The sequence below is a fragment of the Bufo bufo genome, chromosome 1, assembly GCF_905171765.1.
Source record: "Bufo bufo chromosome 1, aBufBuf1.1, whole genome shotgun sequence".
Taxonomy (NCBI): Eukaryota; Metazoa; Chordata; class Amphibia; order Anura; family Bufonidae; genus Bufo; species Bufo bufo.
The window spans coordinates 291,849,043-291,871,447 of record NC_053389.1 but is presented as its reverse complement, the minus strand read 5'-3'; the positions used below and the strand labels follow the sequence as shown (position 1 = coordinate 291,871,447).

General features: G+C 45.7%; 1 protein-coding gene across 1 annotated transcript in view; it reads right to left on the bottom strand.

Annotated features, from left to right (window-relative positions):
- NDST1 (N-deacetylase and N-sulfotransferase 1) overlaps positions 1-13,917 on the bottom strand; it is an 82,919-nt gene extending 69,002 nt beyond the window's left edge. The window contains exon 1 of the mRNA XM_040440531.1: positions 13,807-13,917. The gene's annotated coding sequence lies outside the window, so the exon portion shown is untranslated. The remainder of the gene's footprint in view (positions 1-13,806) is intronic.
- Positions 13,918-22,405: the final 8,488 nt, after the last annotated feature.

Below are 22,405 nucleotides of genomic sequence, written 5' to 3'. Positions count from 1 at the left end.
ATGATTGGCTGTTCTCTTCTAAAGAGAAAGGGATAAAACTGGGTAGAAGACTGTCAGTCATCAGCAGGTGGGCAGGGAGAGCAGGAATTTATGAATAACCATGACTCTTCTCAGGTGGCCGTGACTCTTTTCCAGGCCTAGTCTGCAATAATTGTGATGTTGGTTCTCAGGAACCACTTACTTTTAAAAGGGCTTCTGTCACCCCACTAAAGTCATTTTTTTTTTTTGGGCTAGTTAAATTACTTATATTGCGATATATGAAAATATAATAGTCTTACTTACTTTGATTCAGCAGTTTCTTCGAAAAACGAAGTTTTATAATATGTAAATTAGGTCTCTACCAGCAAGTAGGGCGGCTACTTGCTGGTAGCAGCTGCAGAAAACCGCCCCCTCGTCGTGTTGATTGACAGGGCCAGCCGGGATCTCCTCCTCCGGCCAGCCCTGTCGGCATTTAAAAAATCGCGAACCTGTGTTCATTCGGCGCAGGCGCTCTGAGATGAGGAGGCTCGCCTCCTCAGCACTCCCTCAGTGCGCCTGCGCCGATGACGTCTTCTATTTCGGTGATGTCATCGGCGCAGGCGCACTGAGGGAGTTCTGAGGAGGCAAGCCTCCTCATCTCAGAGCGCCTGCGCCGAATGAACACAGGCGCGCGATTTTTGAAATGCCGACAGGCCTGGCCGGAGGAGGAGATCCCGTCTGGCCCTGTCAATCAACACGACGAGGGGGCGGTTTTCTGCAGCTGCTACCAGCAAGTAGCCGCCCTACTTGCTGGTAGAGACCCAATTTACATATTATAAAACTTCGTTTTTAGAAGAAACTGCTGAATCAAAGTAAGACCATTATATTTTCAAATATCACAATATAAGTAATTTAACTAGCCCAAAAAAAAAAATGACTTTAGTGGGGTGACAGAAGCCCTTTAACTTATAAATGACAGACCGCTGAAATCAACTCACCTGTCTCTACTTTATTCTGCCGTTAGTATGGACAGCATAAAGTTGATGACAGGTTCCCTTTAAGCTAGTCTCTATGATGCCATTAGTTTGGGTTAGTAGATCCATTGTTGGGTATTGTGGGTATACTACAGGAGCAATCATCTGGAACTTGATATCTACCAAGGAAATACTTAAAATAGAACCTCTCCCTGCCAATACCTTCCACCTTAACATCTAAGCTCTACCAAACTAACTTCCCCACCACTACTGACATTGGGTCATGTCTGGTATTGCAACTCATCCACTGTTCAGTGAATGGGGTTGTGCTGCTATACCATGGACAGGAGTGGCAGTGTTTCCTAATCTCAGACATACCCAAATGATTTGGCAATGCTGCATATTTGTTAGGGCTCATTCACACAAACGTGTGAAGCCCGTGCCCATGCTGTGGACCGCAAATTGCGGTCCGCAATGCACGGGCACTGTCCGTGGGGCAGCCGCATGGGGATCGTGGACCCATTCACTTGAATGGGTCCGCGATCTCTCCGTTCCGCAAAAAGATTTTCTATCTTTCTGCGGTGTGGAGGTACGGAACGGAACCCCGGGAAGCACTCCATAGTGCTTCCGTAGCGTTCCGCATCTCCGGATTTGCGGACCCATTAAAGTGAATGGATCCGCATCAGTGATGTGGAATGCACACGAAACGGTGCCCGTGTATTGTGGATTAGCAAATGCGATCTGCAATACGGCAATGGGCAGCACACGTTCATGTGAACGAGCCCTTAAAGTGACTCCATAGGTGGCCCTTTACTTGGGAATTAATTCTACAGCAGTAGCATTGGTATGGAGTAGGTAGAGGACATGGACCAGAACCTCCATGTCCTCTACCTACTCCATACCAATGCTACTGCTGTAGAATTAATTCCCAATTCACACCGCATGACATAAGACTGTAATAGTCTATGGTCTGTATGTACAATGATTTAATAGCAATCTACCAGGATGATAAGAGCTGATATCTTCAATATAATATCACCTCTGAACCATGGCCACCATCAGCAGTCATGCTGCAATTAACTTCCACCTTTACAATGTCACTGGAGATGGGAAGATCAAGAGAACAGGAAATCTCAGTGAAAGGCCTCATGCACACGACCGTTGTGTGCATCCGTGTCCGTTGATCCGTTTTCCGTGATTTTCTGCGGACCCATTGACTTTCAATGGGTCCGTTGAAAACTCGGCAGATGCACCGTTGTACATCCGCGTCCGTGATCCGTGTTTCCTGTCCGTCCAAAAAATATGACCTGTCCTATTTTTTTGACGGACAACGGTTCACGGACCCATTCAAGTCAATGGGTCCGTGAAAAAACACGGATGCACACAAGATTGTCATCCGCGTCAGTCATCCGTATCCGTAGGCTACTTTCACACAGACGGATCCGCTGATCCGTCTGCATAAAAGCTTTTTAGCGACAGTATATTCTAACACAGAGGCGTTCCCATAATAAATAATAATAATAATAAAAAATCTCCCACGGACTCACTATGCCCCTCAGTGAATACCTTTCCGAAATGGGGTCATTTGTGGGGTGTGTTTACTGTTCTGGCATTTTGGGCAGGGCTAAATTGTGAGCAACCCTGTAAAGCCTAAAGGTACTCGTTGGACTTTCGGCCCCTTTACGCACCTAGGCTGCAAAAAAGTGTCACACATGTGGTATCGCCGTACTCAGGAGAAGTAGGGCAATGTGATTTGGGGTTTATATTTACATATACCCATGCTGGGTGAGAGAAATATCTGTAAATTGACAACTTTGTATAAAAAAAAAAATTAAAAAGTTATTTACAGAGATATTTCTCACACACAGCATGGGTATATGTAAAAATATACCCCAAAACACATTGCCCTAATTCTTCTGAGTACGGCGATACCACATGTGTGACACTTTTTTGCAGCATAGGTGCACAAAGGGGCCCAAATTCCAATGACTACCTTTAGGATTTCACAGGGCATTTTTACGCATTTGGATTCCAAACTACTTCTCACGCTTTAGGGCCCCTAAAATACACCACAAGTGACCCCATTTTGGAAAGAAGACACCCCAAGGTATTCCGTGAGGGGCATGGCGAGTTCATAGAAGATTTTCTTTTTTGGCACAAGTTAGCGGAAATTGATATTTTTTTTTTCTTACAAAGTCTCATATTCCACTAACTTGTGACAAAAAATTTAATTTTACATGAACTCACCATACCCCTCACGGAATACCTTGGGGTGTCTTCTTTCTAAAATAGGCTCACTTGTGGGGTATTTATACTGCCCTGACATTTTAGGGGCCCTAAAGCTGAGAAGTAGTTTGGAATCCAAATGCGTAAAAATGCCCTGTGAAATCCTAAAAGTACTCATTGGAATTTGGGCCCCTTTGTGCATCTTGGCTGCAAAAAAGTGTCACACATGTGGTATCGCCGTACTCAGGAGAAGTAGGGCAATGTGTTTTGGGGTGTATTTTTACATATACACATACTGTGTGTGAGAAATATCTCTGTAAATGACAACTTTTTCCATTTTTTTATACAAAGTTGTCAATTTACAGAGATATTTCTCTCACCCAGCATGGGTATATGTAAAAATACACCCCAAAACACATTGCCCTACTTCTCCTGAGTACGGCGATACCACATGTGACCCTTTTTTGCAGCCAAGATGCGCAAAGGGGCCGAAAGTCCAACGAGTACCTTTTAGGAGGGCATTTTTAGGCAGGCATTTGGATTCCAGACTTCTTCTCACGCTTAAGGCCCCTAAAATGCCAGGGCAGTATAAATACCCCACATGTGACCCCATTTTGGAAAGAAGACACCCCAAGGTATTCTGTGAGGGGCATGGCGAGTTCATAGATTATTTTTTTTGGCACAAGTTAGCAGAAATAGATTTTTTTTTGTTTTTTCTCACAAAGTCTCCCTTTCCGCTAACTTGTGACAAAAAGTTAAATTTTTCATGGACTCAATATGCCCCTCAGCGAAAACCTTGGGGTGTCTTCTTTCCAAAATGGGGTCATTTGTGGGGTGTTTGTACTGCCCTGGCATTTGAGGGTCTCAGCAATCATTACATGTATGGCCAGCAATAGGAGTTTCTGCTATTCTCCTTAGGCCTCATGCACACGACCGTTGTTTGGGTCCACATCCGAGCCGCCTTTTTGGCGGCTCGGATGCGGACCCATTCATTTCAATGGGGCCGCAAAAGATGCGGACAGCACTCCGTGTGCTGTCCGCATCCGTTGCTCCGTTCCGCGGCCCCGCTAAAAAAAATATAACATGTCCTATTCTTGTCCGCGCTTTGCAGACAAGAATAGGCATTTATATTGCCGGCACCTGTTCCGTTCTGCAAATTGAGGAATGCAACATGGGCGCCTTCCGTTTTTTGCGGACCGCAAAAAACGGCACGGTCGTGTGCATGAGGCCTTATATTAAACATACGGGTAATGAGATTTTTTTTTTTCCGTTCAGCCTCTGGGCTGAAAGAAAAAATGAACGGCACAGATTTCTTCATTCGCATCGATCAATGTGGATGAAAAAATCTCAGCCAAAAAATATGAGCAAAAAAAAAAGGGGAAAGGACATAGGAGTGCTTGCGAAGTAAAGCTGCTCGCTAATAAAGATCCAAAAAGCTCAAAAGATCTTTATAGCGCTGCAGCGATTTTACGGTGTTTTTGCAGTGATCAGAAAAAAATAATTTCTGTCACTGCGGTGGGGTGGACTGAACGCAAGTGTGCGCAGAAGATCAGGCCTGATCGGGCGAACACTGCGTTTTTTGTAGAGCCTAAGGTGACCCTAATGTACTGATATAGATCTGATTGCGATCAGTCTTGATCACTTACAGATACTATATAGTACTAGTGCTGATTAGCGACAGCAATGACGCTAATCAGTGACTGCGGTGCAGTGGGCTGGATGCTAACAAGTAGCTAACTAACTGGCGGTGATAAGGGACCCTTAGGCCCCACTCACACGTCTGCAATTCTGTTCCGCATTCATTTCTATGGGGACATACTTTGTCCCGCTCGGATCCAGAATTGCGGATCTGCACTTCCGGGTCCGCACTTCCGTTCCGCAAAAATATAGAACATGTCCTATTCTTGTCTGCAATTGCGGACAAGAAAAGGCATTTTCTATATAGTTCTGGCAATGTGCGGATCCGCAAAACACATACGGACGTCTGAATGGAGCCTTACAGGGGGGTGATCAATGATAGGGGGGTGATCAGGGAGTCTATATGGGGTGATCAGGGGTTAATAAGGGGTTAATAAGTGACGGGGGGGGGGGGGGGGTGTAGTGTGGTGATTGGTGCTACTTACAGAGTTGCCTGTGTCCTCTGGTGGTCGATCCAAGCAAAGGGGACCACCAGAGGACCAGGTATATCAGACGCCGTTAACAAAACAGCGTCTAATATACCTTTCTGATGCGATTTTTTTAACATCTACAGCCTGCCAGCGAATGATCAGCGCTGGCAGGCTGTAGATCAACTTGTGAACTGCGCGATCCTGTGAACGTGCGCTCCTGTGAGCGCGCGTTCACAGGAAATCTCGGGTCTCACGAGATGACGCCAATAGGCGTCGCTGAGAGCGCTGCCGCCCGGACGCCTATCGGCGTTACGTGTGCGGCAAGTGGTTAATACAAGAGGTAAATTTCTGATCTCTAAGAGTAATAACAACGGTACAACACAATGCAGAGTTGTAAGAAAAGATCTCAGTGGTTAATACTGGTGCCTTGCAGCTCTGGGGTCCTAGGTTCGAATCCGACCAAGGACAACATCTGCATGGAGTTTGTATGTTCTCCCTGTGTTTGTGTGGGTTTCCACTGGGTACTCCTGTTTCCTCCCACACTCCAAAGACATACTGATAGGGGCCTTAGATTGTGAGCCCCATTGGGGACGGTTGGATGCTAATGTCTGTAAAGCGCTGCGGAATATAGTAGCGCTATATAAGTGCATACAATAAGTAAATAAAATTAAAAAAAACACCACAGGCATGTCAGAAGGCCGACTCGTAGCCCTTTTACCTTTAATGACCAAGATATTCATATGACTGGGGTCACATTCTGCATGGGTAAACTAAAAATTTGCACAAGCAAGAAAAAAAAAAAGGAAAGAAAAATGCCAGCCGTAGCCTGCAGCTGCACTAAGCCCTCTCCAGCACATTCCATGTATAATGCACATCTGCCCCAGGCAGCTAATGACTGCTGCAGCATCCGCACCGCTCGCTCTCCCTAAATAACTCACCTTGTGCTTCCATCTGGTGACGGAGATATCTACCCAGACAATGCCTCCATACCGCACTCTCCCAGAAGAAACCCGGGCCTTCGCCTCTATTCTTCTTCATAATAGCCTCAGCAAACGGCTTACAAAGCCAGAAAAATGGTTAGTCACGTCACCGCCGGACCGGTAATGCTGAGCAGTAAAAGGATTTAAATGCCATAATTGCCTCTGGGATGCAGAAGCATTAGATTTCATAGAGTGCGTTTCTAAAGACTGTGCGATTCTCAGAAGGCCTGGCCCGAGCACGCCTGTCACCGCCGCACGCTCTAGCTTTTGACGGAGACACAAATTATCATCCTTTATTTAAACAGAGCAAATATATTTCGGCGGCATCGTACACCGAAGAACAATGCACAGGGGACGCGGAACAAAGGTGTTTATGTAGAAATCAGACAAAAGGTGGCGGCTTCAAATACCTAACCCCGGACCTAGAAAAGAAATAGGGTCAGGGTCACGTCCCTTGGAAAGAGGCGGGGGGCACTTACTTCATTAGTAGTGACACTTTGCTTGGGGATGGATATATTTAAATATATTTTTCTATCATAAAAAATATACCGTAAAGGAGTGCTGTATACATATTTGGAAGACAAAAGTATGGAATGTACTGTATACTTAGCATGGTTTATTTTTTTATTGAATAGAATTCCAGAACTGCAGTGAAGACGGACACACAGTAGGAGTGGTTGCCACCTGGTGTCTAAAGATCAGGATAGCTGAAAACAGAGGACATTATCCTGTCTGACATGCAGATGGCCTAAAGATGGCTCAGGGGGGTGAGAAATCCAACTGTAAAAGCACCTTTGTTTGGCTTAGTTGTCACCAAGATTTAGTGTAACTACAGCTGTTTGTCCCGTTCACTTGTGGGCGTGGCCTAGCAGGAACGCAGACATGACCAGCTGCGGATCCGTTCAGATAATACAACCGTCTGCATCCGTTCAGAACGGATCATTTTGTATTATCTAACATAGCCAAGACGGATCCGTCTTGAACACCACTGAAAGTCAATGGAGGACGGATCCGTTTTCTATTGTGCCAGATTGTGTCAGTGAAAACGGATCCGCCCCCATTGACGGACACCAAAACGCTGCAAGCAGCATTTTGGTGTCCGCCTCCAAAGCGGAATGGAGACCAAACTGATGCGTTCTGAGCGGATCCTTTTCCATTCAGAATGCATTAGAATGCAAACTGATCCGTTTTGGACCGCTTGTGAGAGCCCTGAACGGATCTCACAAACAGAAAGTCAAAACGCGAGTGTGAAAGTAGCCTTAAAGAGCCCCTTCGTACATTATAGTTACCTGCTGCATCTCCCCGTCACGCGGATCAAAACATCTGGCAAGCGGGGTGGGGGGAGTTCGGCAGCCAATAGCAGGCAGCTAGCAGCTAGGGTGGATCGTCCCTGTCGCGGCCTGCTATTGGCTGCTTCCCACCCCAACACTGGAGGTTTTGATCCGCGCGAGATGCAGTGGCGTCCGTGCAGGGATCCTGAGCGACGCGGGTGCCAGGTAAGTATAATGTAAACGAGGGGCCTGGGCGGGGATCTTTTAGACGGATAATCCCTTTAAGTCATGCCTGCTTTCTCGCTAAGCCACGTCCCCAAGTGAACGGGACAAACAGCTGTAATTACACTGCGCCGCCACCACAAGGGAGACGGAATGGTGCTCACACGAGCGCCACAACCTCTACAAACATCTGATCAGGGGGTTATTTGGTTTTAGCAGAGGTGGGATAAACAAAGACTTTTTTTTTAATTTTTTTATAGGATTTGTGGTAGAAAAGGTGTTTTTTTTTATTTTTATTTTGTATTTCTTTATTTTTTTTTTAGAATAAAATAAAATTGTTAAGCCAAAGGGAATTTAAACGGGTATTCCAGTTAGACTAAGTTATCTCTTACCCACAGTATAGGGGACAACTATTAGATCGGTGGGTGTTCTACCGCTGGGACCCCCACCAATCACGAGAATGGGGGGCCCGTACGCCCTGCTGCCCCCCCCTGAAATGAACAGAGTGGCTGGTTGGGCATGAGCGTTGCCCCTCTATTCATTTCTATGGGAATTCTGGAGATGGCTGAGCGCTGTACTTGGTAATCTCCTAAACTCCCATGGAAATGAAGTGAGCAGCCACACGCATGTGCAACACGCTGCTCCGTTCATTTCAGGGGGCCGCAGGGGGTACGGGGGCCCCCGTTCTCGTGATGGGTGGGGGTCCTACTGCTGTGGATAAGGGATAACTTAATCTAACCGGAATACCCCTTTAAAGAGGTTAACTCATCTCATACATATCGCTAGGATATGCCATCAATGTCAGATAGGAGTGGAACCCAGAGCTGGGATCTGCACCCATATCCAGAACAGGGCCCCCAAAGCAAAGGAGAACACAATGCGCATGCGCGGCGTCCTCTCCATTCATCTCTATGGGATTATGAAAATAGCCGAGTGAGCATGCTTGACTATTTTCGGAAGTCCCATAGTGGTAAATGCTATTGCTCAGAACGGTGAACGGGGGTGGTCGTACATGCGTCCATTCACTTTGAGGACCCTTTTCTGGAGATAGGAATGGGTCCCAAAGGTGGCACCCGCACCTATCTAACATTGATCCTAGCGATATGCCCCAATATATGAGATGAGACAGCCCCTTTAAAATTCACGTTGATACCTGTGAATTGTACAATATGTTCCCACAGGATGGAGATGCTACAGATTTTTCGCTGCGGAATAGTTTGTGCATTTACAGCAAAGTGTCGTTTTATGCTGCACTTTTCACACTTTGCAAATGCTTAATGTGGAATCCACGTGTTACTTGTAAATTTTGCCACGACTGCACTGTGGATTTTGTGGGAACAAACCATCACACAGACAGGCTGCCTATTAAAGGGCGGCTAGACAACCACTTAAAGGAGTTGTCCCATGACGCTTAGCCCTATCCACAGGAGATAAGTGTCTGATCTGCTGAGGTCCGACTGTTGGGAATCCCGCTAATCAAAAGAACAGGGGCCCAGTGTCCCCTCATTTGAATGGAGTGCCGGTCCAGTGTTTGTAATGGGAGAACCCCTATAATGACCTAAAAAAAAAAAAATCTTACTTAATTTAGTCTGTAAGACACCTTGTTTTATGTGGGAGAAACTGTATTTTCTTACGGGTACAAACAAATTACTGTGCAAATTATCTTTTTCTTGTGTCACAAATAATGAAAAAATATATATTTTTAATACTGTTCAAGTTTTAAAACAAAACCTGAAATTAGGTATTAGGATTGTATAGATAGTTAATATGTGTAGTTTTTTTTTGTGTGTGTAAGGTATGTACAATGAATATATTTTATATTAAAGGGTATGATCAGCGATGGGGGTCCGGCATCCCGCAGATTAGCTGTTCTATGTAACTCTGTTACCAAAATGGGGTCCCCAAAGCATAGCGAAGCCATCACTGAGGCTAGGCTAGGCATGGTTCTCACAGCAGTAATGCTCAGGCAAACATCACTGTAGACTTCAGGACCTGCTGATACATTACGCTTCCCTTCCCTCTTGTACAGTGGATCTCCCGAAAAAGATACGCATGGTCCTAATAGTTGCTCAGTGACCACCCAGGACAGGAGCAAAACCCCCGATATTCAACTAGGACATACAGTACATTCCATATAATTTTCATCCTAAGGCTACATGCACACGACCGTATGTGTTTTGCGGTCCGCAAATAGCAGATCCGCAAAAAAAAACGGATGACGTTCCGTATGGCATCCGTTTTTTTTTTTGCTGATCCATTGTAATAATGCCTATCCTTGTCCGCAAACTAGAAAAAAATAGGACATGCACGGTGTGCTGTCCATGTTTTTTGCGGACCCATTGAAATGAATGGGTCCGCATCCTATCCGCAAAAAAAACGGAATGGACACGGAAACAAAATACGGTCGTGTGCATGAGGCCTAAGAGGAAGGCAACGACGATGAAGAGTAGGTCACATATAGCCGAGTGAGTAGGCTTGTCCCATAGTGCTGAATGCTATTGGTCAAATCCTTTTAAACACTACACGAGATACGAAAAGAGAAGCAAGAACATTCTGCAGCATAAATTTATATCAGTTTTCACTGGGACTGACAGAAGCCCTAGAGATCATTCCTTCTGGACCTACATCAGTGGACACAGTGGGTGGCCACAGACACAACCCCCGTAAATGGCTGAAAAGTGGTTGTAGTAACAAAACTATCCATAGAGGAGTAATGCAAAATCTTGAACGGGACTCCTCACATGCCATGGTGTAGTTTAATGTGACAATGGGGCCTCGAAGTCCCCCCAGACACAAGGACCTGGGTGCGACACCGGTCTCTACATTCCTATAGCTACAACCTTAATTTGTTATGACCTACTAAAATCCCATGAATCGCTAAATTAGAAGGAAGAATTTAGGCTTCATCTGTTGACCATTAATGAGGACTGATAAACGTATCTGACAACATGATTGAGTGGAACATTGCTTAATATTAAGTAATAAAAACCTGATGAGATTTACAAAGTCCAAGACTAGGAATTCTGACAAGCAGAGCTACACAAGTAAATACGGTATAAGCAGAGGCCAACCAGAATGCCACCAGTATACCTTCTCCTAGACTACCCCTAAGGGCAAGGTTTCCTTAGATTACAAACCTTTTCACATGGGTGTATAAAATTTGCAAGTCTATAACCCTCTAATCCCTGCTTTGCAGTCTAATGAATTGCATCATTCCTAGAGGGTATCAGGAGTGGGTGAATACTATAGGGTTTAGGAGCTGATCAGAGCTCTCCAGGAGCCGCTCCTACCTATTTAGAGGGCTAGAAAAAGTCACTTTTCACTATTACCGCTAGTGACAGTCCAAAAAGTTGGGTCCCAATGAGGGGTTTACAAAGAAGAGCAGTTGTCTCCATAATAAGACCAAACTGGGCCAATATGGTGACAAGTTTTACCACCAAAGAAAACCATTCGCCCTATATTTCCCACTATCTGGTTTACAATGTAGTTCCTCTGTAGGGCGAAGTTCTGGAGGTGCTCTCACCATCTAATACCAATGTGGATGGAACCAACCAGGAAGGGTCTTATCTCTTTAAGACCCCATGGGAACCACTTGTTTCTTCCATGGCACACTGTTCTTTAGTACATTGTGCCAGTGGTGGTACACTGTTCTTTAGTACATTGTGCCAGTGGTGGTACACTGTTCTTTAGTACATTGTGCCAGTGGTGGTACACTGTTCTTTAGTACATTGTGCCAGTGGTGGTACACTGTTCTTTAGTACATTGTGCCAGTGGTGGTACACTGTTCCTTAGTACATTGTGCCAGTGGTGGTACACTGTTCCTTAGTACATTGTGCCAGTGGTGGTACACTGTTCCTTAGTACATTGTGCCAGTGGTGGTACACTGTTCCTTAGTACATTTTGCCAGTGGTGGTACACTGTTCTTTAGTACATTGTGCCAGTGGTGGTACACTGTTCTTTAGTACATTGTGCCAGTGGTGGTACACTGTTCTTTAGTACATTGTGCCAGTGGTGGTACACTGTTCTTTAGTACATTGTGCCAGTGGTGGTACACTGTTCTTTAGTACATTGTGCCAGTGGTGGTACATTGTTCTTTAGTACATTGTGCCAGTGGTGGTACACTGTTCTTTAGTACATTGTGCCAGTGGTGGTACACTGTTCTTTAGTACATTGTGCCAGTGGTGGTACACTGTTCTTTAGTACATTGTGCCAGTGGTGGTACACTGTTCTTTAGTACATTGTGCCAGTGGTGGTACACTGTTCTTTAGTACATTGTGCCAGTGGTGGTACACTTGTACATTGTGCCAGTGGTGGGACACTGTTCCTTAGTACATTGTGCCAGTGGTGGTACACTGTTCTTTAGTACATTGTGCCAGTGGTGGTACACTGTTCTTTAGTACATTGTGCCAGTGGTGGTACACTGTTCCTCTGTAAATTGTGCCCTTGGTGGTACATTTTAAGTGCACTGGTCCTCAAATTTGTCCACATTGCAACAAATGGATAACACTTATTATGCCTTTCCAACAATCCTACAAAAGGGCAAGTCATAGAGAACTAGATCAGAGTTTATACTACAACATACAAAAAGCTATTTTCCCTCAAATATAAGTCTCCGAGTTGTCAAAATTTTAACATTTAGTCTCTTACACGGATAAGAAATGATGGGCGACAACCACACATGGCAGCCATTACAGTGTCCACGGAGGCTGTGACTCAGCTTTCCACAAGAATGGCAGAACAATCCGTATCATCTTCTCCAACACAGGATATGCCATAAAGGTCTGCTAGTTGGGGATCCCACCTCTGAGCCCTATGTGGAGACCATGGGGAGCTGTGGATGTGCCCTTTAAGGGACAGTCTTCAAGGCAATTCTAGAATTTTGTTGATGAATCAGCACTATAGCTCCAGACCATGTAAGGGTTGACCTCTCGAGACATCTCTGAGTTAGCGTAGTCACAAAGGTGGCAAATGCTGGGTGACATCCAGCAGTCATGACAGTGCCCGCAGGCAGTGCCATCCTGCATCCCACACTTATATATATATATATACCCGGATTGTTACAGCATGTAATGGAGATGTGAATACTACTCAGGGTGCATGAAAAGCTGGGTGACAACCCCACGGGCACCATTATAGCTGTTCTACAAGGGTTGTCACCAGCATGTTACAGTATTAGGGAAGAAATGCACTTTAATCTGGCAACAGAGAAATTCTAAAATTCCAGGTCATTGGCAGAAAAAGGTCATTTTTAGATTTTTCACTTATAATAGATAATTATGCTGATAACGCAGCCAATTTTTAGGAGACATTTGCCATAAAATGTTAAAGTAATATGGGAATACTTCTACAGAAGACTGATGCCATATCCACTGGTGGCGCAACACAATGAAGGATCTGCAGAGTTAAAGGGGTCCTCTGATGAAGGCATATCACATGGTTGGAGGCTAGCCCCGGTGCCCAGACCTGGCATCCTTAAATACATGGGGTTTGGCTCAGAGAAGATCGATCCCTATGGACAATAGAGTGGAGGGGGCTCACTCTCCGCTCTGTAAAATGTTCTAACCGTCCCATTCATTTATATCTCCTGCCCCATGGCACTGAGGGCACATCCTAACAATGTGGTAGTCACCGAACTTGCACCAGGACTCTACTGACCACTATGGTTGAGGTCATGGAAATGACCCAGAAGATCCCCTCACCCCAAACTTGGTCCTCAGCAGCTGACAGCTCTGCCATCCCTTAATTGCCCCATAAACGACCCTCCAGTCTGCAGGCCTCCTCCCAGGCATCTGCCTCCACAGCTCCAGCCTGCAGCCAGAACTTTATCCCCAGGATGTGGCCTATGTGCCCCTCACCTGCCCAGTCCCATCAGGACACGGACAAACAAGTGGTGCCACACGTGGAGGGCTTCTCCCCACTCCAGGGCACGGCAGGCTGTGGGCACGGAGACACATTACATTCATATCCACCGGATCAGAGCTGCTGCACTGCCCGCACTGTATGGGCACGGGTGCCCTGCCTGAACAGACGTGCTCTTGCCAGCCTGCCCTCCCTGCTGCCAGCTTACCTGCCCTGTCCATGGCTGTGAAGCTCCGGGGCCCGGTCCCCGTGCAGAGAGAAGCTTTCACAGGCTGCGAGGGGGAATCCAGCGCCTGCACCACGGCTGGAGAGAGGGAGGGGGAGGAGGGGAGGCTGAGAGGAGGGGGAGGTTAGCAAACCCTTCACAAAGGCTTCCTCGCATTAACCCGTGCCACGCCGCAGAGCTGCCTCCTCCTCACACCGTCCATACCTGCCACTCATAGATGTACTTAATACCTGCCGCCTAGAATCACACCTAGGCCTCCTGCACATGTATTTTGCGGTCCGCAAAAAACGTATCCGCAAAAAATACCGATGACGTCCGTGTGCATTCTGTATTTTACGGAACGGAACAGCTGGCCCCTAATAGAACAGTCCTATCCTTGTCCGTAATGCGGACGTGGACCGAGAACTTAGGCTAAGTTCACACTAACGTGTGTGATCCGTGGCCGTATTGCGGCCCGCAAATCGCAGGCCGCAATACACGGCCACAGTTCCGTGTGAATTCCGCATCACGGATGCGGACCCATTCACTTCAATGGGTCCGGAATCGCGGAACGGCCGCACAGGACGGGACCCCTCGGAAGCACTACGGAGTGCCTCCTGGGGTTACGTCCCGTTCTTCCGTTCCGCAAAAAGATAGAACAAGTCCTATCTTTTAGCGGAACGGCCGGATCGCGGACCCATTAAAGTGAATGGGTCCGCGATCCGATGCGGCTGACCTACGGCCGGCGATCGTGCATTGCGGCCTGCTATTTGCGGGCCGCAGCACGGGCACGGGTCACACACGTTCGTGTGAACTCGGCCTTAAAGTGGCCCAGGAAAAAAACACTAAAAGTGGCCCCAATGTTGTAGGTGGATCCAAACTGACAGAAGGTGCGGCAACACAAGTAGATGGGGCCAATACAAGTGGGTAGGGTCAGTAATACCATAGTGCAGCACAGAGTACCATCCCACAGAACCAAATACCTCCCCAGAAGCTGTCCATCTGTGGTGGCCATCAATAGCTGCCACGTTCTGTCCTCCTCCAATTCGGGGGCTCCGGAGATGAGATGTGGGCCGCAGCACCATGCCGGGCCTGCTCTCAGCATGCTGCCTGGACTTCCTCTGATATGACCACTATAGTGCCCCGAGTAGTATGGACCCAGCCAGAGGCAGTGAGGATTGCTCAGATGGCCCTGTGGGCATCAGCCCACCGTGAAAACTTCCTGAAGGGTCTATGGCCAGTCCGCCGGATCCAGAACGGAATCCGCACCAAGAATGAACGTTAAATGAACATGCCTTCTAAATTACCATGTGGCTTTAACATTGAAATCAATGGGAGGCGGATTGCATGCTTTTTTCCCAGTGTGGATTTTAGGCACGGAATTCGCGCCAAAATCCACATTGTAAAAAATGATTGTGAACTCAGCCTAGATAAGGGTAGGTTTACACAGAGGATTTTGTCCGTAACAAAACCTTCCGCGTATCTCATGGCAGCAACCGCTGTGGGTTCTGGAGTGAGTTTTCATGCAGACCCCCTGATTGCCATCAGGCTCCCGCCGTGGCTTTGCGTAGGGTCTGTGCGGTCACCGGGCAAAGAATAGCCTGTCCATTCTTGGCGCTGCCTTGAAAGCTGTGCGGCAAAAACCCTCAGCCACATCCCATTGAAAACAATGGAAGATGGTTTCAGCACGGATTTGTCCTGGTTTTCTGCTGAAACTCACGCCCAAAATCCTCGGTCTAACATACCAAGAGTTTGTGCACGTTGGATTTGATGCAGATTCCGTGCACACAAGCACTGGGGAAAATGTGTGGATTTTTGTCATTCTTCTGGTGATTCCGCAAGGAAAAGCCACGCGCAGGTTGGGTGCTGTTCACATCTCGTTTTTGTTGTACGTCAAGCGGATACGACTATAATTTGGCCAACGTTGTGCATACTTTTGACTCTGTTTGTCACGGTTTACGTTTCTGTACGTTTTTTTTTTTTTGCAGGACAGAATAAGGTAGCATACCACTCTTTTCTGTCCAGCAAAAAAAAAATAAACCTATAGAAGCGTATACGTTTTTTTATAATTGCAGTGAATGGTAGACAGATGGAAATGTAAGACAATACGTTTATCATCTGTTAAACATATCAGTTTTTATCCAGGTACTTCCAACTTTGTTTGATACACTACAAATCTTTATTTAAAAAAGAAAGGTTTCACAAAAACGTATAAGTTTTTGTTAAAAAAACGGACACAAACGTATTGAAACATAAGCATGTTTGCTGTATGTCTAAACGTATTCGTCTGACGTACAGCAAAAACGAGATGTGAACAGGCCCTTAGCCTCGCTGAATGTGGTTAATAAGGTTTTCCAAGATTCTGATATTGATTTATCCTCAGGATAAGGGTCCATTCACACGTCCGTATGTGATTTGCGGATCTGCAAAACACGGACACCGGCAATGTGCGTTCCACATTTTGCGGACCGCACATCTCTGCACGGGGACCTTGGTCCATCCACTGTGTCATACCGCAACAGTCATGGGCTGCGCTCCCCCTTCACCGTCTTGGAACACTTGTAGTTAGTAAAGCCACCCCAGTCCAGTGGCGTAATGTACATGGTGGCAGTCCATGCAGCTGCTAAGGGACTCCGCACTGACCTGCTTTTACTGTTTCCCAGCACTGTCGCATGTTTTTCCTGCAGCTGCCACTAAGGAGAGCTGACCACACAGAGATTTATACAGCCTCTAGCTGTATAAATTCATGTACTTAGCTCCCCCTAGTGGTGGCTGCAAGCGTCAAGAGTTTTATAATTTACCATGGGAAAGAAATCAGCAAATTTGGAGCGCACTGGCAGAAATTTTCTGGGGTGCAGACAGCCTTATAATAGGAAGAAAAAAAGGCTTAACTTACCTGCCAATAGTCCCTCCATCAGTATCTGATTGGCAGGGGTCCATGAACCCGCACCCTTGCTGATCAGCTATACTTCAGTAGCTCCGGCCCCGAAAGTTCGCATTAGAACTACATTGCTCCTTCTATTGTATAGTGCAGTGGCCCTTGGGGTTGCACAGCAGGTTGAGGGGGCAATATTTTATTGCTGGTTGTTAGGACCTCTCGGTATTCAACTGTCGCTGACAACTGCAAAAAAAGTAAAATGATGCTGCACAGGAGCAATTTCTCCCTACCCCGCCACCGACTTCAGGTCTAGCGCCTATAGCCTAATAGAGGCCAGCACAGGCAGCGCGATGGCATAAATGTGCCGCCTAAACCTGGCAGCATACAGCTCAAGAAGCAGACTGGAAGAGACCTATGTCCTGCACCGAGTCGTTGACAGCAGCATGGAGGTGAGTATTTGAGTTTGTTACTTTCTCTACTGGAACACATAAGGGGGCATTTTTTTATACTGACACACATTATTATTATTATTATTACTTCTATTAAAGTGCCATTCGTTCCATGTCGCTGTACTTAAGATAAGGGGTGCACATACATAATAAAAAAACAAGTACAATAAACATGAACAAGACTAGTTACAAACTGGTACAGAAGGAGAGAGGACCCTGACCGCGAGAGCTTACAATCTAACAGGGATGGAAGAAGGATACAGTAGGTGAGGGTATAACTGGTCATATGGTAATATCCAAAATTAAGCAGCACTACCATTAGGTCCAAATTGGAAAGTCCATGATGTGGCGGGGCCAGCAGTGTTAGGCCTTAGCCCAGCAGGCCCCTGATAATCCAGGATTTGGGAGAAACACTGCAGCACTTGATGTCTTCAATGCAATTCCTAATGTATACACCCAGAATGCAATGTTTCGACTACAATGAGTCTTTTGCTACAAGAAGTCAAAAAGTCCCATTCTTGGTGAAAAAATTTGGAATTGCTTTAAAGACATCGAGTGCTGCAGTGTTTCTCCCGAATCGCTGGTCATATGGTGGTATAGCGGCAGCAGGGTTACTGTAGGATGTGGAGGTGTCTGAAGAGGTGGGCTTTCAGGTTTCTTTTGAAGGTTTCCATAGTAGGTGAGAGTCTGATATGTTGGGGTAATGAGTTCCAGAGTGTGGGGGCTGCATGGGGGAAATCTTGGAGGTGATTGTAGGACCAGGAGAGTAGAGAAGGAGGTCTTGTGAGGAGTGGAGATTGCGCGTGGGAATGTATCGGGAGATCAGGTCACGGATGTATGGAGGGGACAGGTTGTGGACAGCCTTGTTTATCATACTTAGTGTTTTGGACTGGACTCTCTGGGCAACGGGGAGCCAGTGAAGGGATTGGCAGAGAGAAGAGACAGAAGAGTAATGGGGGAAAGGGGGATTAGTGATAGGGCAGAGTTGAGGATAGATTGGAGGGGTGTGAGAGTGCAGGATGGGAGGTCACAGAGGAGGATGTTACAGGACGCTAGGTGGGAGAAGATGAGGGCATGCACAAGCATTTTTCACACTCTGAATTGAGGATACTTTTGATTTGGAGGGGCATGTGGTGGATAGGGCTTGAATGTGCGGTTTGAAGGATAGAGCAGAATCAAAGGTTACTCCAAGGCAGCCGACTTGGTTGACCAGGGAGAGTGTGCAGGCATGGGGTGGGGTGGGGCTGAGTGAGATGGGGGGGAAATGATAAATTCTGTTTTATCCATGTTATATCTAAGAAATCAAGAAGAGAAGAAGGAGGCTATAGAAGAAAAGTATTGTGAGATTCTGAGGAATCCATATTTACGGATGCAAATAGGGGGGACAGGGTGTCATTCCCCCAGTTATTTGCATGCGCAAATGATGTGCGTGTGAAGTATTACTTAACTGGTAACAGTTGTACTTGTTGCAGGCTGAAGTCTTCTGGAGCATCTCGGTTGGAGGATGGATCAACTGCCGGTCGCGTGGAGAAACCTTTAAAGAAAGGAGATATCAGTGGCTGCACACTCACGTAAGTGGCAGTGAAGAATCCCCTTCCCCCCTCCCCCATTTTAGAATTAAAATATCATGGTGCTAAGAATGGGGTAATAGTCACTGGCTGAGTGGACTAGTTGGATATTATTTATTCAGTATTTATTTATGTTGGTATTAATATGGTTTAATGAAATATAATTATTAGGTAACATTAAGCACCATGGCCAATTATATTCCAACAATAAAAACATATTTAATGATTTAACCCTTTAAGGACCCATGACGTAGCTGTACGTCATGGGTCCGATCCCTAAACATGGCGCCCACTCGTGCGTGCAGCGGGCTCCTTAGCCGCGGGGTCTCTGCTATTTTAAATAGCAGAGACCCGCGGCACATGTATGCGATCAGCCATAAGGCTGATCGCATACATCTTACCTTTCAGATGCCGTGGTCAAAATGTGACCACGGCATCTGCGCAGACCGGAACCGGAAGTCGCATACTTCCGGTCCAGTAACAGCGTTCCCCAGCTGAGATCGGGGGACCTGTTACCTCGATCGAATTGACCGAAGCCTCAAGCAGGCTTCAGAGTCAATTAGATGTATATATCAATACAGGCCACTAGGTGGCAGCCTTGTATTGATATAGTGCAAATGAAGTCTTCAATGATGGCTATGGGCAATCGAATGATTGCCAGTTATTGTCACCAAAGATGACTTAAAAAAAGTTAAAAAAAAGTTTTTACAAATATAAAAGAAATGAAAAAAAACCAAAAAGTTCAAATAACCCCCCTTTTCTTAAAATAAAAATACTTAACCAATAAAAAAAATAAACATCATGGGCATTGCCCCGTGTGAAAATTAAAATATAACAATATTAATGGCATATGGCAGATGGCGAAACGGGAAAAAAAAAAACCTGCCAATTTGCCATTTTTTGTCACTTCAACTTCGCAATAATTTTTTAATAAAAAGTGATCAAAAAGTCGCACACACTTAAAATTGGTTTCACTGAAAAGAACAGATCGTGCCGCAAAAAATGAGCCCTCACACAGCCCCGTACACATAGCTACAAAAAAGTTATAGGGGTCAGAATATGGTTATGAAAAAAAAAAAGAATTTTCCTCAAAGGTTTCACTTTTTTTTTCAGTATTAAAACACAAGAAAAATGATACAAGTGTGGTATCGTTGGAACCGTACTGACCTGGAGAATTAAGATAACAGGTCAATTTTACCGCATAGTGTACAGAGTAAAAAAAAAAAAAAAAAACCTTTATCAGAATTGCGTTTTTTCCCAATTCTACCCCATTTGGATTTTTTTTCCTGCTCCCTACTACATGCTATGCAACTGTAAATGGTGCCATTAGAAAGTACAACTTGTCCCACAAAAAATAAGCCCTCATAAGGCTATGTGAATGTAAAAATAAAAAAGTTAGGACTATGGGAAGGCGGGGAGTGAAAAACGAAAACGCAGAAATTGAAAATCTTAGGGTCCTTCAAGGGGTTCTGCACTTTGTTTTAACTGATGATCTATCCTCTGGATAGATCATTAGCTTCTGATCGGCGGGGGTCCGACACCTGGGACCCCCGCCGATCAGCTCTTTGAGAAGGCAGCGGCGCTCCAGTAACGTCGCGGCCTTCTCACTGTTTACCGCCGGCCAACTGACACGACGACTAGTATCAACAGAGCTTAGCCCCGCCCACGTTAGTTGATACTAGTTGTGACGTCAGTGGTCCGGCGGTAAACTGTGAGAAGGTTGCGGCGCTACTGGAGTGCGGCTGCCTTCTCAAAGAGCTGATCGGCGGGGGTCCCGGGTGTCGGACCCCAGCCGATCAGAAGCTGATGATCTATCCAGAGGATAGATCATCAGTTAAAACAAACTGCAGAACCCCTTTAAGGGGAGTGGTTAATTATTTAGCGTTTCATATTTATGTTGGATACAAGATTGGGGTCTATGACACCATGGATAGCAGGGTGGTGATATCTGGACCAGAAAGGTAAATTTGCATGTTGCCATCATAGAAGTAATACTGAAAGCTACAAGACTCTTTGAGCTGACCCAGGTTGAAGGTATAGAATTGAGAAGAGCAGGGATCCTAGGACAGAGCCTTAAGGAACACCAACAGAGAGGAGACAGGGCAAGGAGGTGGTGTGTAAGTGGGAAACACTAAGGGCATCATTTATCAAACTGGTGTAAAGTAGAACTGGCTTAGTTGCCTATAGCAACCAATCAGATTCCACCTTTCATTTTGGACAGCTCCTTTGGAAAATGAAATGAGGAATCTGATTGGTTGCTACGGGCAACTAAGCCAGTTCTGCTTTCCACCAGTTTGATAAATGACCCACTAAGTGTCTGGTTTGTGAGGTATGATTTCATCCAGGAGAGGGCCAAGTCTGTGATGACAGAGTTTGTAGCAGAAGAAGGGGTCAGCTATGTCAAAGGCAATGAGGAGGAGAGTGTAATGTCGTTTAGCTTTGGCAGTTCGTTAGTGACTTTGCTAAGGGCTATAAGGGAGCATCTTTTCTCTATCGGCACACATTATAGGGGGTAATTCATTCTCTACTGGCACACATTATAAAGGGCCATTTTTTTAATTGGCACATATAAGAGGGCATTTTTCTCTACTAGCATACATTATAAGGGGTCTTTTTTTGTACTGGCACACATTATAAGGGGGTACTTTTTGTACTTACACACATATTGAGAGGATATTTTAAAAGGACATTTTTTCTACAGGCAGACATAAAGGGGGCTTTGGTACTACTGGCGGCACTATAAGGGGCATATTTACTACTAGGGGACTACTATTGGAGGGCATTATGGTTTTCTTTATTAGTACTAGGGGAACATTATTACTTCTGGGGGAACTTATTGAGGACACTGTAGGCAGAGTATTACTACTTAGGCCACTCTGGGAGAAAACTATTACTATTGGTGGGACTTTTGGGAGCACTATTACTATGAGTGCACCCAGCACAGTATCAGCTTAGCGTAATTATTTTTGGAAGACATTGTAAAGCTCTATTACTTTCTTGGGTGCTATTTGCTAGATGCAGTTATTTTTGAGGGCACTGTGTGGCAATAATTTTTGAAGGAGGCACTATCCGTGTGGTGCTAGTTTTTTTCAATGGGGCTATCTTTTCATGCAGTATAGTATTTGGGAGCACAACAGGCACAGTATTGGGGGTGGCAGGATGGAGTGTTCAGAAGATGGGAGGAGGATGGAAAAGTAGGAATCTAAGATGTCTGGGGGTCTGGTCCAAATGGAGAAGATAAGGAAAGAGAACATGGACATCAGGGGAGACATCACTGTCTGTAAGAGGTATGTGATGCTGTATTCTCCTATTTGATAGCACAGAATGTAATTTAAAAAGTAATAGTTATCCATCATGAGTCCTAATGTGGCATCTGTTTGATAGGAAGATACACTGCCTGTCCAAAAAAAAGTCGCCACCCCCAAAAAAATTTACACACTCTAATATTTCGTTAGACCACTTTTAGCTTTGATTACGGCACGCATTCGCTGTGGCATTGTTTCGATAAGCTTCTGCAATGTCACAAGATTTATTTCCATCCAGTGTAGCATACATTTTTCACCAAGATCTTGCATTGATGATGGTAGAGTCTGACTGCTGCGCAAAGCCTTCTCCAGCACATCCCAAATATTCTCAATGTGGTTAAGGTCTGGACTCTGTGGTGGCCAATCCATGTGTGAAAATGATGTCTCAAGCTCCCTGAACCA